Source organism: Acomys russatus, chromosome 29 (assembly GCF_903995435.1).
Source record: "Acomys russatus chromosome 29, mAcoRus1.1, whole genome shotgun sequence".
In the NCBI taxonomy this organism is placed as follows: domain Eukaryota; kingdom Metazoa; phylum Chordata; class Mammalia; order Rodentia; family Muridae; genus Acomys; species Acomys russatus.
Genome location: NC_067165.1, coordinates 37493930 through 37508072, shown reverse-complemented (window position 1 = coordinate 37508072; position 14143 = coordinate 37493930). Strand labels below are relative to the sequence as shown.

At 48.0% G+C, this 14143-nt stretch overlaps 1 protein-coding gene across 1 annotated transcript in view; it reads left to right on the top strand.

Annotated features, from left to right (window-relative positions):
* Positions 1 to 14143, top strand: part of Kazn (kazrin, periplakin interacting protein) — a 998054-nt gene that overhangs the window by 46286 nt on the left and 937625 nt on the right. The window lies entirely within an intron of this gene.

Sequence of the window (14143 nt, the reverse complement as noted above, 5' to 3'; positions counted from 1 at the left end):
TCCTAGCACTTGTGTAGCACGAGTTTGAGGCTAGCCTTGGCTACATAGTGAGACCTCTGTCTTAACAAAGCAAAGCAAAAAAAAAAAAAAAAAAAAAAAAAAAAAAAATCTCAAAGTCTTCAGGACCGGTGAGGTGGCCCAGTGGGTAAAACTGCTCATTTCCAAGCCTGATGACCAGAGTTCAATCCCTGGAGCTCACATAGTAGGAGAACGCTGACTCCCACAAGTTATTCTTTGACCCCAACACACACACACACACACACACACACACACACACACACACACACACACACACATACACACACACACACACTTTAAAAACAGAGAGGTAGAGAGGGGGCTGGAGAGATGGTTCAGTGGTTAAGAGCACTGACTGCTCTTCCAGAGGTCATGAGTTCAATTCCCAGCAACTACATGGTGGCTCACAACCATCTATAATGTGATCTGATGCCCTCTTCTGGCCTGCAGATGTACATGCAGGCAGAATGCTGTATCCATAATAAATAAATACATCTTTAAAAAAAAAAAAAAAAAACCAGAGAGATGGTCAGTGGAAATGGGGGTTGGTGGGTGAGAAAGACAGGATCCAAATCTAGGAGGAACCTGTCAACTGTCTGAAATGGGTTTGGGATTCTCTCAAGAAGCTGGAAGCGAGGGCAGGAAGAAGGGGGCTAAGGTGGAATGTGAGGTTTTATTTTCTATCCTCTTTATTCTCTAGAACACTGTGCTTGCTTTGGGCAGGGTACCAGGCACTGGAGAGAAGCGTTTCTGAGGCTGGGATTCTCCAGGGACATTGCCGCCCATGTCCATGGTCATTGCTTGCACGACTGATGTCTCGCAGCGGGCCACATTGTCTCCCAACTGGGGCAGGCACATCTTCAGCACACTGGGCCCTTTGTACTGGATGCTGTGTTGATTGCAGTGCCTAAGACTCCTGAAGGATACGTCTATTATGTCAGCAATTACAGCATTTTCTAAGTAAATACCAGCTGCGTATCTCCTCTCATCTCTCTTAAAATTCTACCCATGCTTCGGAGGTTTTCCTGCACGGAGCATCCTACCTCCCTTTTACTTTCTCTTTCCCCTCCTCCCCTCCCCCACTTCTGGGCTTCAGGGTTTCTGTTCTGACTCCCTGAGTGTGGGTGCAATGGCAGTTGGGACAGTATCTGTCACCACAGGCTTTGGAACCAGACTTCTGGGTTCTGATCCTGTTCCTGCTGCATGCCACTTGCGCAGCCCTGAGCAGATGTTTAACCTCCCGGCACCCTCTCTTTCCAGTCGGTAAAGCGGGATAAGACCTCGTGTTTCCTAATGAGAAAGCTGAATGAGTTAATTGACCACAGCGCTTGGTACAATGTGACATGCACTCACACAATCGTGATGAGGGTTGTTCACTCTTCAAGAATTTTTAAATTAATTTCAAATTATTATCGGAGGGCTGGAGATCTGACTCAATGGTAGAGCATTTGCCTGGATTGCGTGATGTTCTGGGTTTGATTCCCGAGGCAAAAATAATGTCATCCATAAACTACTATTATATAACTAATAAACTATTACTAAATAAATTAAATGCTATTTTGGTTTAGCTAGATGAATTGTGTGCAGCTGTGTGACTGTGTTACTCAGTAGGCTCACTTGCACTCCTAACACAATCCAAGGATCCAGTAGAAGGAGGTGATGAAAACTGAAGGCATAGAAACCCTATTCACTGAATTATAGCTGAAAAGTTCCCAAGCCTAGGGAAGAAACAGACAAGCAAGCATATTAACCATTAGGACCCCAGAGAGACACAGACAGGAAAAGAACTTCTCCACAGCACATACTTAGAATGCCAAGTCTACAGAAACAAGAATATTAAAGGATGGAAGGAAAATGCCAACTCAAGCACAAAGCCCAGCCCATTGGAGTAACACCAGGGTGCCTTAAAAGCTGGGAATTCATGCAGTGGCGTATTTTAAGTAAATAATTGAAAGTAAATAATTGTTAACCAAGATTATTATACTGAGCGATCTTTAAAGATTGATAGGGAAATAAAGACCTTATCAGGCAAGTACTAAATAAAGCAGTTTGTGACCACCAGTTATCTCAGCCACGGCAAGGTAGGGAAGGATAGGTTTCATGAGAAGAATCAGTGAGTAAGTGACAATTAGCCAATAATCAACCATCCCCAAGGCTGTCGACTAAGAGTCTAATTTGAATAAATCAGAACAAAGAATATATGAACCAATCAGGAAAAATGGCCAAGAGAATTACAGGAACCCTCTCCATATATAACATAGTGGAACAGACTAGCAGACTGAATAAACCAAACCAAACAATAATTCAAGCACTTTACATTACACATCGGCAAACACACACACACACACTCTCACACACACACTCACACACACTCACACTCTCACACACACACACTTTCACACACACACACTCACACACACACACACACTCACACACACACTCACACACACACTCACACACACACACACACTCACACACACACATTTACACACAAAGTGAATGGATGGAAGTCAGGATGCCAAATTAAAAATGACCAGGAGGTGCTGCACTCAGCTCTGATAATGCAAACTGCAGACAAAATTAATCAGAGATAAACAAAGCCACTGAATGTTGATAAAGGGGAGGTCCACTGAGGAGATGTCACACTGTAAACAAATACGTGGCAAATGTTGACAAAAACAGTGGATGTGCACACACATTCACACTAAATACATGTCTAAAAGCCAGATTTTCAAATAAATAACAATAATTTATCTCAAGGTCCTAGATAAGCCAGAGCAAATTAAACCCCAAAATCAGAAGATGGAGAGAAATAATAAAGATTGAGGGAGAAGTAAATGGAATGGACAAGAAATAAAAGAACATTATAAGGTGCTAGAGAGATGGCTCAGTGGTTAAGAGCACTGGCTTATCTCTCGGATGACCCAGTTTAACTCTTGTACACATATGGCAGCTCACAACTGTCTGTACCCTCAGTGCCAGGGGGTCTGACCTCCCCCCCACATGTGACATACACATGTACACAAATAAATAATAAAAATGAAACTTAATTTAAAAACCCCAAAACACTCTAAATGAGAGACGCATGGGAGAACAGCAAAATAAAAGGATACAGAGGGTCCTAGAAATCTACAAGTAGAACAATATGATAGGCAGATTTGGGCCCAGGGGTCCCACTCAAACTAAGGCACCAGCCAAGGACAATACAGGAGGTAAACTTTAAACCCCTTCCCAGATCTAGCCAGTGGTCAGAATATTCTCCACAGTTGAGTGGAGAGTGTGATACGACTTTCTCACGTACTCTGGTGCCTCACATTTGACCATGTCCCCTGGAGGGGGAGACCTGGTGGCACTCAGAGGAAGGACAGCAAGTAGCCAAGAAGAGACTTGATACCCTATGAGAATATATAGGGGCACGTAATCCCCCTCAGGAACAGTCATAGGGGAGGGGAATAATGGGAAAAGGGGGGGGGGAGGGGTGGGAGGATACAAGGGATGGGATAAACATTGAGATGTAACAAGAATAAATTAATAAAACAAAAACAAAAACAAAAACAAAAAAACCCCAAAACAAGATAGAATGGTACCTTAAGAACAACATCCAGAGTTGACCTCTGGACCCTATATGCATGTGCGCTCAAGTGCAAGACCGCCTGCACATACGTGCACTCTCAGGGGCACACACATATCTTGTGTACCATGGTCTTTTGCCCCTGTAGGGTCTATAGAGTCCTGAGTATGGTGAAGGTGGACTGGGCTAAACTACAGTGTTTGGTGGGTTATTCAATACATTTTTTTTAACTTAAATTATTTTCAATCCGGTGGATTTATGGAGCCATCCCCCAGCAGTAAATGACGCACCTGCAGACTGTGGAGGTGAGGGGCTGAGCAGAGGGACCCACAGGTAGGGGGGATCTTGAAGAGGAAATTGTGATTTTGGCCTCAGGAAGCCACAAAGTCCCTACCAGACACTGTGGGACATGAAGCTGATTGAGGCCAGCAGAATGGTAGTGTGAACCTCTGTGTTCCCAAGACATGGGTGCTCACGAGCTGGAGGTGGGTGGTGGTTGCCACTACGGTGGACAGCTTAGTGGTTGCTGTTTTAGAAGACCTGCCATGCTGAGCCTTTAGGGGTGCCAGTGGGGCCCTTGCTTCCTTGCAACATGAGGATGTAACTGGGCGTTGCTGTGGCTCAGCTCCCTGAAGCCAGGGAAGCATCTTCCTCCTGGGACTGTGCTCAGTGGCAGGTTGGAGGACTGGGCATGTGGGGTGGGATGCACTCTGCGTAACCTTCATTACCCGCCCACAGACAAAGCACACCATCTCAAAGCCAGGGATTAACATTATTTTCATGTGTCTTTTAACTGCTCTGTGTCCACCCTGCATTGGCTGGGGGCTCATGAACCACACAGTGTTCCTCACTTCAGCTACTTTGCAACCCTGCTCCCCACAAGGCTGTCTTTCCTGGTTAACACCGTTATTGGGCCTGGAGTCCAGGAGGGGGCGGTAGAGGACAGTGGAAAGAACGCCCGGATTTTGCTGAACAAGCCACCTTTGTCTGGTCCTTGCTGGTATCAATGAGGCCCTTTGGTGTGGCTGTGCTTAAACCTCTGAGGCAGAGCCAGTGTTCCCTGCACCCCACTTCTCTTCCCTCCCCCTTGCTCTTCCTGTTCTGGTCTGCTCCCTTTCCCCTCTGGTTCCTCTCTTCTCCCACCGCTGTCTCTCACCTTTTCCTGCCCGGGGACCCCCTCCCGTTCCGTTATGGTACTTGAGTTGTTCTTGGAGTTGGAGGCTGCTTGGGGGACCAAGGAAGAAAAGTAACAGGAAAGGAAAAAAAAAAAAAAAAGGAGACAGAGATGTGACAGTCTGGCTGGATCTCACAGCCCAGGCCAGGTTCCGCCTGTCTTCCATGCCCTTGGCCACCAGCAGTGACGTCTCATAGCCAGCCTCTCTGTAAGAGGGGTCACACCAACAGTGGCTTCTCATACCCTTTCTACAAGAAGATTGTGTGGCCTAAGTGTATGGACCTCTGAGGAGGAAACCAGGGCTCAGGGGCTACTAGTGTGGCCTCTCCAGAGCAACACAGGCAAGCGAGGAAGCCAGAACATGCAGCCAGCATGGGCCACTGCCAGCATCAGCTGTTCCCTCCCCCCCCCCCCCCCCCCCCGTCTCCATGAGTGGTCATCGGACACTTGCTATGTGGTTCATCTGATGCCCTTGCTGTGAGTTTAAAAGCCACATGCTGGGTTTTTAAAAAGAATTAGAATGAAAAAGCAAGCATGAAAGTATGACACTAATGCTGTTTTATATTAGTAATGCACTAGCATAATTAGTTTTGGGTATATTGCATCAATAATGGCTGTTAAAGTTAATTGCACCTTTCTTCATTTTAAGAAATACAAGAAAATATAAAGTCACAGATATAGCGTACATTATAGCTTTAATGGTCAACACTGATCTGGAATTTATGTCCCTATCCCCTTCTTTTTTCTTGTCTTCCCTTTTAATGTTAAAGAGACAGGCTCTCCATCTGACATCCAGGCTGATGTCATTCTCCTGGACTCAAGAGACTGCTTCCCACCTCAGTCTCCTGAGAAGTGGGGACTGCCCACATTTACCACGATGCTTTGCTTTCAGAATTTATTTTAAACCACGCTGCTTTACTGTATGCATTTACATGTCTTGCTATGGCCCAAAGACTAGGTGTCCACTCTCGTCATCCTGAAGGGAGTGAGGCTTTCTTAGAATTTTCTCCCAACAAGGGGAGATGTAAGCAAGAGCTACCCTCGCCTTATGACATCCCAGGAACAATCCAAAGTGTTGCAGTGCCAACGTCCATCCTTGGGATCAATGAGTCTATTATGGTCCCTTATAGAGCATGGGGGAAGGGTTACAGGCAGGAGGGTTGGTGACCATAAAGCAGCCTTGGTGGCCAGTGTGGATGGAAGCTCCCTCATGGCTGCATAGATGGGGCTCCCCCTACCCCACCCCCATTAGCCGTTCCTAGCATCTATACCCTAGCCCCTCCAGCAGACCTCCCCTCTGAGGCCATGTGCCATTAGGGCAGAAATGCATCCAAGTGGACAGTAGGAGCAGTTGGAAACTTGGGTGAGGGTCCAGTGACTCTCCTCGCCCACTCCTTCTGTGAGGAAATGTCAATCATCAATAGGCATAATTGTGATGGACTCTTGAAAGTAGGCGCGGTTGATCTGATGAAGATAGCACCCAGGACCAAGCCACCAGCAGTGCATCAGAACTGGAAAGAGTATGCTGAAGAGCTCTAGTGGGGCTTCAGAAGGTCCCTCCCCCTGCAGTCAGTGACACCTCGGGATGATGATGGAACCACCTTAAGGAGCCACTCTAGTGGCTGTTGTTAAGTCACGGAGACAGCGTGGCTTGAAGGCAAATGAAGGGACCTCTGAGTACCACAGTTTCACAGTCAAGTTCACTTCCAAGCCTCCCTCTCCCCACCTGGAAAGGTGAGCCATGACTGTGACCTATTTCCTGACTGGTTCTTTGCTAGAGCCCAGAATGGTCAAATTCATTCCAAGGGCAGGAATGGCACCTGTGAAAGCCTGCATCTCTGGATGGCCAGTGACCCAGATGTGAGGGCAGATCTCAGGAACAGTTCTCCTGAGACCGGAGAGGGGGCTCTGCCAGGCAGGAATAGGTATACTAAGCCCAGATGTGGTGCTCTCCACACCTGCGCAGGGAGCAGCTGCTCTTCTCCCACAAGGCTTTACAGATAGGCTTGTGACATTGCACTGAAGCACTTGCTTCCTGGGGTTCAGAGGGGTAGGAGAGGAGAGTGGAGCCTGCCCACCTTAGTGCTCTGCACATCACTGGTTGCCAAAGGTCAGAGTGGAAACCATGGAAACCAGGAGGCAAGGCAGGAGGTCCCTCCTCTCCCCTTCCTTCCCCTCTTCTCTCCCCTCTCCTCCTCTCTTCTCTCCCCTCCTCTCCCCTCATTCTCCCCTCCCCTCTCTGCTCCTCCCCTCCCCTCCCCTCTCCTCTCCTCTCTTCTCCTCTCCTCTCCTCTCCTCTCCTCTCCTCTCCTCTCCTCTTCTCTCTGGACTATAGGTCTCCAGGAGCCTCCTCAGTGGCCCCACAGCTCTATTATTCCCAAGGTGGTCATTTCTTGCTGTGATTCCTTGTGGAGAAAATGGTTAGTTTGAGAGTCTGGGCTTAAGCAGCTAAGTGGTGACTCCTGCCCCTGGGAAGCTTGCATACTGAAGGCAATTCAACAAAGGCTGCTAAAGCTGTCATCCTTTCAGGAGCCCAGGGAAGGCTGCTCAGTTCTTGGGATATCTTCCAGGTTTTTAGGAAAGAAACAGGACCACTGGGAGAGATGATTTACTCCCAGACATTTGCAGCAAGTGACCCCTGGCTTTCCTGACCTTTGAGTGGGGTGGGGTGGACAGGCTTGCTGGAGTGTGAGAAGCCCTGGAAAGACTCAGGTCTTTGGAACTTGCACTGTGGGTCTCCATGCATAAAATAGTCCAGAAGCCAAGAGGACTCAGTAATTCCTCCCTTTTTGGTGTCTCTTGTCTAAACTTTAACCCTGTTCTCATCTGTTTTTAAAAATTTTTTTATTTAAATACTTTATTCAGATTACATCTCGATTGTTATCCCCTCACTTGTATCTTCCCTCTTCTCTCCCTCTTTCACCCCTTTCCCTCCCCTAGACCTCTGACAGAAGGGGACCTCCACCCCCACCGTATGACCACAGCCTATCAGGTCTCATCTGGGTAGCCTCCTTCCCTTTCTTCTGAGTGCCACCAGGCCTCCCAACCAAGGGGAAACGGTCAAATAGGAGTTACTAGAGTTCATGTCAGAGTCAGTGCCCACTCTCTATACAACCATGGAGGATGCACTGTCCCCTTGGCTAGATCTGAATAGGGGGTCTAGGTTTACTGCATGAATTGTCCTTGCTTGATACAATACTTTGTGTATGCCCCTGAGTCCATCGCCGCCAGCCTTGATGGTCTTATTGTAGGGTTTCAGGACCCACTGGGTCCTTCTATTTCGACATTCTCCCATACCTCTCTCATCTGGAGTCCCAGTAGCAAGTCCTAGCATCTGTCCCAATCCCCTGCTGGCTATCACGAATAAGGCTGCTATGAACAGAGTTGAGCAAATGTCCTTGTTGTGTGGTAGAGCATCTTTTGGGTATATTCCAAGGAGTGGAATAACTGGGTCTTGAGGTAGCCCTATTCCCAATTTTCTGAGAAAATGCCAGATTAATTTCCAAAGTGGTTATATAAGTTTGCACTCCCACCAGCAATGAAGGAGTGTTCCCCTTTCTCCACATCCTCACCAGCATGTGGTGTCAATTGAGTTTTTTTTTTAAATTTAATTTTAATTTATGTGCGTTTGTGTGAGGGTGTCAGATCTTGGAGTTACAGACAGTTGTAAGCTTCCATATGTGTGTTGGGAATTGAACCCAGGTCCTTTCGAAGAGCAGGCAGTGCTCCTAACCACTGAGCCATCTCTCCAGCCGCTCAATTGATGGAATCTCAGAATCATTTTGATGTGCATTTATCTGATGACTAAGGGCATTGAACATTTCTTTAAGTGTTACTGAGCCATTCAATATTCCTCTGTTGAGAATTCCCTGTTTAGCTCTGAATTCCATTTCTTAATTGGATTATTTGGTTTGGTGGAGTTTAATTTCTTGAGTTCTTTATATATTTTAGATATTAGCCCTTTGTCAGATGTAGGCTTACACTGTTGCTTTGTTCTGTTGACAGTGTCTTCTGCCTTACAGAAGCTTCTCAGCCTCATGAAGTCCCATTTATTAATTGTTGGTCTTAGAGCCTGGGCTGTTGGAGTTCTGTTCAGGAAGTTGTCTCTTGTGCCAATGTGTTCAAGGCTCTTCCTCATCTGTTAACTTGACTGTTTTCCCCTCTTTGGGGAACCCAGCTCCCAGAAACTTATCTATACCACTTGCCTCTACTTCCTCATTGTCCTGTCTCTCTTTGGCCTCTTCCTTACACTTGGGTCTTGTCTCTCCTGGTAATGTCATGGGACTTGGTAGGACCAGAACTTGGTGCCTGGCAGATACATCAAGCCAGGCTCAGTCCTTCATTCTCACTTGGCCAATTCTACAGGCTCATACAGTGAAAAGCAGATAAAAGAGGTTTATGGGATGTGGCCTGACTGGGAGGAAGAACTAGCCAATGGTCTCCCTCCCCCTGGTGCACCTCAGGGGGCCCAGCATAAGGCTCTGGTTGGGAGGGCAAGTGGTATGTGTAGATAAATAGTCCCTATCCCTGGAGGTATGGTCCTGCCTCCAGCCTCTCTGAGAGGTGATCTGACAAGTTGTAAATCTCTTCTCTGGAGACAAATTTCTACTCTAGCTGGAAACAGCCTCCAAGCCTTTTCCTTCTCCTAGCAGGAGATTTCTGAGGAAACAGCATTCACTGGGGCGCATTGTCTCAGTGTTTTGATAGCCGAAGAGAAGGACACAATGTGCCCCAGGCCTGCTAAAGCAAGGCCACCAGGGATGTTCATCTTGTCAAATCTCTTCGCTTGATCCCTTGGTGTCAGGGACACGGTTGGCCGGCTTGTCCTTGAGGTGACCTCTTTTCTTGCTTGGTAGATGCTAGACCACTGTTTCTCCCTCCCTAGTTGACCCCTCCAGTCTCAGGTTCAAATGCCATGTGCTTGCTGATGCCCCATACCAGGACCTGCCGGCTAAATTGCCTACATGAGATCTTCCTCTGTCTCTGTGTCTGTCTGTCTCTGTCTCTGTCTCTTTCTCTCTCTCTGTATGTACATACGGTGTATGTTGTATGTGTTTGCATGTGCACATGTGCATATGAAGGTCAGAGGTTGGATTGATGTCAGCTCCGCTCTCACTGAGCCCGCCAATTCAACAAGGCTAGCTGGCTGGTGAGCTCCAGAGGACCTCCAGGCCCTGCTCCCCCAGTGCTAGGGCTGTAGGAGCATTCATCATACCTGATGTTTTGTGTGGGTACTGGAGACTCAAACTCAGGTCCTCAGCTTTCATGGCAAGCACTTTACCAACTGAGCTGTTGCCCCTGCCCATTGCGTGGGCTTCCAAACAGGCATCTCAAGCTAACAAGTCTACCATAGGACGCTTGGTTTTTGCCCCTACACATTTTTCTCTACCAATTTCCTCTAGTTATTTATTGAACGAATGCATTATGTTCAGCCTTTGCTACATGCCAAGGACTCTTTTAATGAAGGAAACACAGCCAGGAACCGAAACAGTGTTCCTGTTCTCATGGACCTATGTTCTAGATCACTGGTTCTAGATCACTGTTCTCATGGACTTATGTTCTAGATCACTGGTTCTCAACCTTCCTAACACTGTGACTCTTAAATACAGTTCCTAGTGTTGCGGTGGCTGCAACCATAAAATTATTTCACTGTTACGTCATTCTAGTAATTTTGCTCCTGTTATGAGTTGTAATGTAACTAGGATATACGATATGTGGCCCCCTTGAAAGTACCACTCAACCCCCAAAGGGGTTGCGACACACAGGTCAAGAACCGCTGTCCTAGATGGAGGAGGTAGGTTGACATGTCTCCCTGGAAAATCCATATGCCAAAGCCCAAATCCCAAGGACTTCAGAACTCAAACTTACTTGAACGAGAGGATCATGGCAGATGCAGTCATTTAAGTTAATATGAGGCTATTCATAGCCTCATACCAGACTACTAATCTAACAGAAAGTATATCCTTAAGGGAGAGGGAGGCTGGGTAGATGGACCAGTGGGAAAAGTGCTTGCTTGCAAGCATGAGGACCCGAGGTTGGTTTCTCAGACCCACCTGAAGGCTGGAGGCAGTAAAGTGTCCGTAATCCCAGTGCCCCTTGGGTGCGGATGGTAGGTAGGGAATCTCAGATGCTTTGGGCCAGCTAGCCCAGGGGGAAAAAACCCAAAGAGACCTGTTTCAAACAAGGTGGAAAATGAAGACCTCACCGAAGGCTGTCATCCACATGAGTGTCCTGGCACTAGCAGTCGTGCGTGGTGGTGTGTGGGCACACACACACACACACACACACACACACACGAATGCTCATGCACACACACACACACACACACACATTGTAATAATATACATGAGCACACTCACACACAAAGATACATGTTTTAAAAGGAGACAGACAGTGTTTAGGTCTAGACACGCACCCATGGAGAAGGCATGTGAAGTTGAAAGCAGAGATCCCGTGATGCTCCTCTAGGCTGCTGGATGCCAGCCCTTGCCAGTGGACCACAGGCGCCCTTGGAGAGGCTCTCCCCCACCTCCCTCAGAAATGACTAAACCTGACACCTAGCTCTTGAAGTTGCAGCCTCCAGAGCTGTGTTCCGGCCCCATATTGTGGTTTGTGACGGTGTTCCTCCAATCCATATGGGGAGACAGACAACAAGCAAATATGTAAATATCGGCCAAGTCAAACTGGGATATTCACGATTGAGAAATAAACTCAAGGCCCCTCGGGAAGCATTGGGAAACAGCTGTTTACAGCTGTGGTCACCAGAAAGAACCTGGAGAGAAAGAGAGGAAGGTAGAGAGTCTGGGGAGGGATGTTTCAATCAAAGGGAAGAGCCCTCGGGTGAGAATACTGACATGCAGGCTGCCACCCTTGGTGGCCTCCTGTAATCCTCGCCTCCTGTTCCACTCCATATCTTATTGAGCAGCAGGTCTTTCCAGCTCTTCCTTCAAAAGACAGGCAGCATTCAGCTCCTTCTCAATAGCTGACGATGGCTACCTGTCCTAAGGGTTTAAATCTTAGCAAGGAGCGTTGACAGGGTAGGTAGAAGCTGCTGTTGCTCTACATTCTGGTACAGGGCTTGGTGTCACTACTCTTCTGTTTGTCCGCATTTGACCCAACTGGCCTTCTCAGCACTTCTCGTCTGTCTTTCCTCAGTGCAGCAGACCCTTAGCCTCCACTTCTCTCTCAGCAACCTGGCCAGATCTTACCTTGCCCTGCCCCAGGCCTGCCTCATTCTCCATCTTTCTGTCCATCCCTCATCCCTCTGTCAGTCCCACCATCGTCCTGTCCAGCAGTGAATGCGTTGAGCCTGTTCCTTCCTTGGGATCTGGGCCCTATTGTCCCCAGGATTCTTGGAACTTAATTCTTTATGCCCTAGAAACCTTGGCTCAGATCCCACCCACTGAGTTCCACAGGGTGCCAGCTTTTACCTGGTGGGGGGAGGGAGGGAGGCTGGGATAGCTGCATGAAGCCATAGTACCGCCAGATGATTGCCTTCAGGTGGGCCCACGCAATTCTGGAACTCTGGACTGTCTTTTGGATTTAAATATGGAGAGCGATATTGGGGAATCACCATTACCTTTTCAAAGGATCCTATGATGAGGTCAGCAGCTAGCACTATACAGAGGTAGAAGACGGTATTTGTGAATGGCTCAGAAGCATGCCCAAAGACACACAGCAGGAGTGGGAGTGAGATGGCTCAGTAGATAGAGACATTCACCCCCCTGATGGAAGCTCCCCTGGTAGAAGGTTCTTTCCTAGTGCACTGCATGAATTCCTGCTCGTGTATGATCTCCTCTCTCACTGCAGACTCCTAGAATACTTCATCTAGAGGGGGGAAAAGGGCCAAAAGGCCAAATAGCTGTATTTTTAGTTTTGAGCAGAAGGAGTATTCCGAATGCCATCTGCTTCCGATCTTTCTGCGATGGCAGAAAGCGAAGTCTGTCAGCGAATGATACAGGCTTTATATATTAGTGCAGAGCACTGACAGGGTGCTTAGAAGCTGCCGTTGCTCAGGGTGGCTAGAGACAGGCACTGTGCTGAGCTTGCCCCCACCTCATGCGTCCAGTGACAGCTCTGGAAGCACATGCTGTTCTTTTTGCTTTGCAGGGGAGGAGGGCATGATATTGAGTCCCATGCCTATGACCATACTGCTGGGCTCACAGAGTGTGAACACCCAGCGTCCGACTCTTGGGTGTTCACTCAAGAATAACAAGGCAGGGGACTCCAAAGGAGTAGAAGAATCTGCTAGGGTCTGTCTACAGGTGCCGTGCTGCTCAGAGGCAGGGGCATGGATGATAGGACCTTTTAAGGTGATCATCTATGTATGCCAACTCTTGGTGTGTGTATGTGCATGTGTGTACATGAGTGTGGATTGCCTGTGGGAGATAGAGGCTAATATTAGGTGTTTTCCTCAACTACCCTTCACCTATTCACTGATTGATTGATTGGTATAAGGTCTCTCACTGCCCCTAGAGCTTGCTGATAGGTTAGAGGGGCTGGCCAGTGAACTTCAGGGCTATGCCTGTCTCTATCTCACCAGTGCTATGACGATGTAGTGTACCTCCATGCCTACCCTTTCTGTGAGTTATGGAAATCTGAATTCAGGTCTTCAGCCTTGAGCAGCAAGCACTTTAAAAGCTGAGCCACCTCAGCAGCCCCCTAGTATGCAGCCCTAACAGTAGCTTTCCTTGGGGCGGTGGGGGTGGGGTGGGTGGGGGGTGGGGGGTGGGGGAAGGGCTGTTGACTGAAGGCATAGGGCTCCGCCTCACTCTCACTCATGCACTTGGTGTCATTGGCATCGCCTCCACACCTGCTGCTTCTCGTCTTTACCTACAATATGTCATCCCAGGTCTCCCGGGGTTGTCTGTTTGATTCTGTCTAAGCCAATCAAAATACTCAATCATGGAAAAAAAAAAAAAAAAAGACTTTCAGGCACAAAGCATTTCTCGTTCAGATGGCAATGACAACTGGAAATGGCAGCGACTGATTCGAATCTTGTCTTAGATCCTATGAACAGGGAAGAGTGACATATTTTGCGTATCAGTGAGCTGTCATCATGAACCACTGTGCCTTTACAGGCATGATACAGGCACAGTACACGTCTGCTCAGCTCCCTATGGAGGGTGACGAGGAAGGGCTCACCAGGGTGTGTCTTCTGCTCTGCATTGACTCCTCTCGTGTCGAGCCAATCTTGGCTCTTGGTACCAGACATGGAGCAGTCAGACTGGAAAACGACTCAGATCCCCTGGACATCTCTGCTGTCCCTCTGCCAGGCTAGCTCAGGCATGCTCTTATGACCTTACAGAGATACTGCAACCTAACTGTTAAAGACGATAGAGGAGAGAGGTGCAGGCCATTTGGTAGAGTGCCTGCTGGCC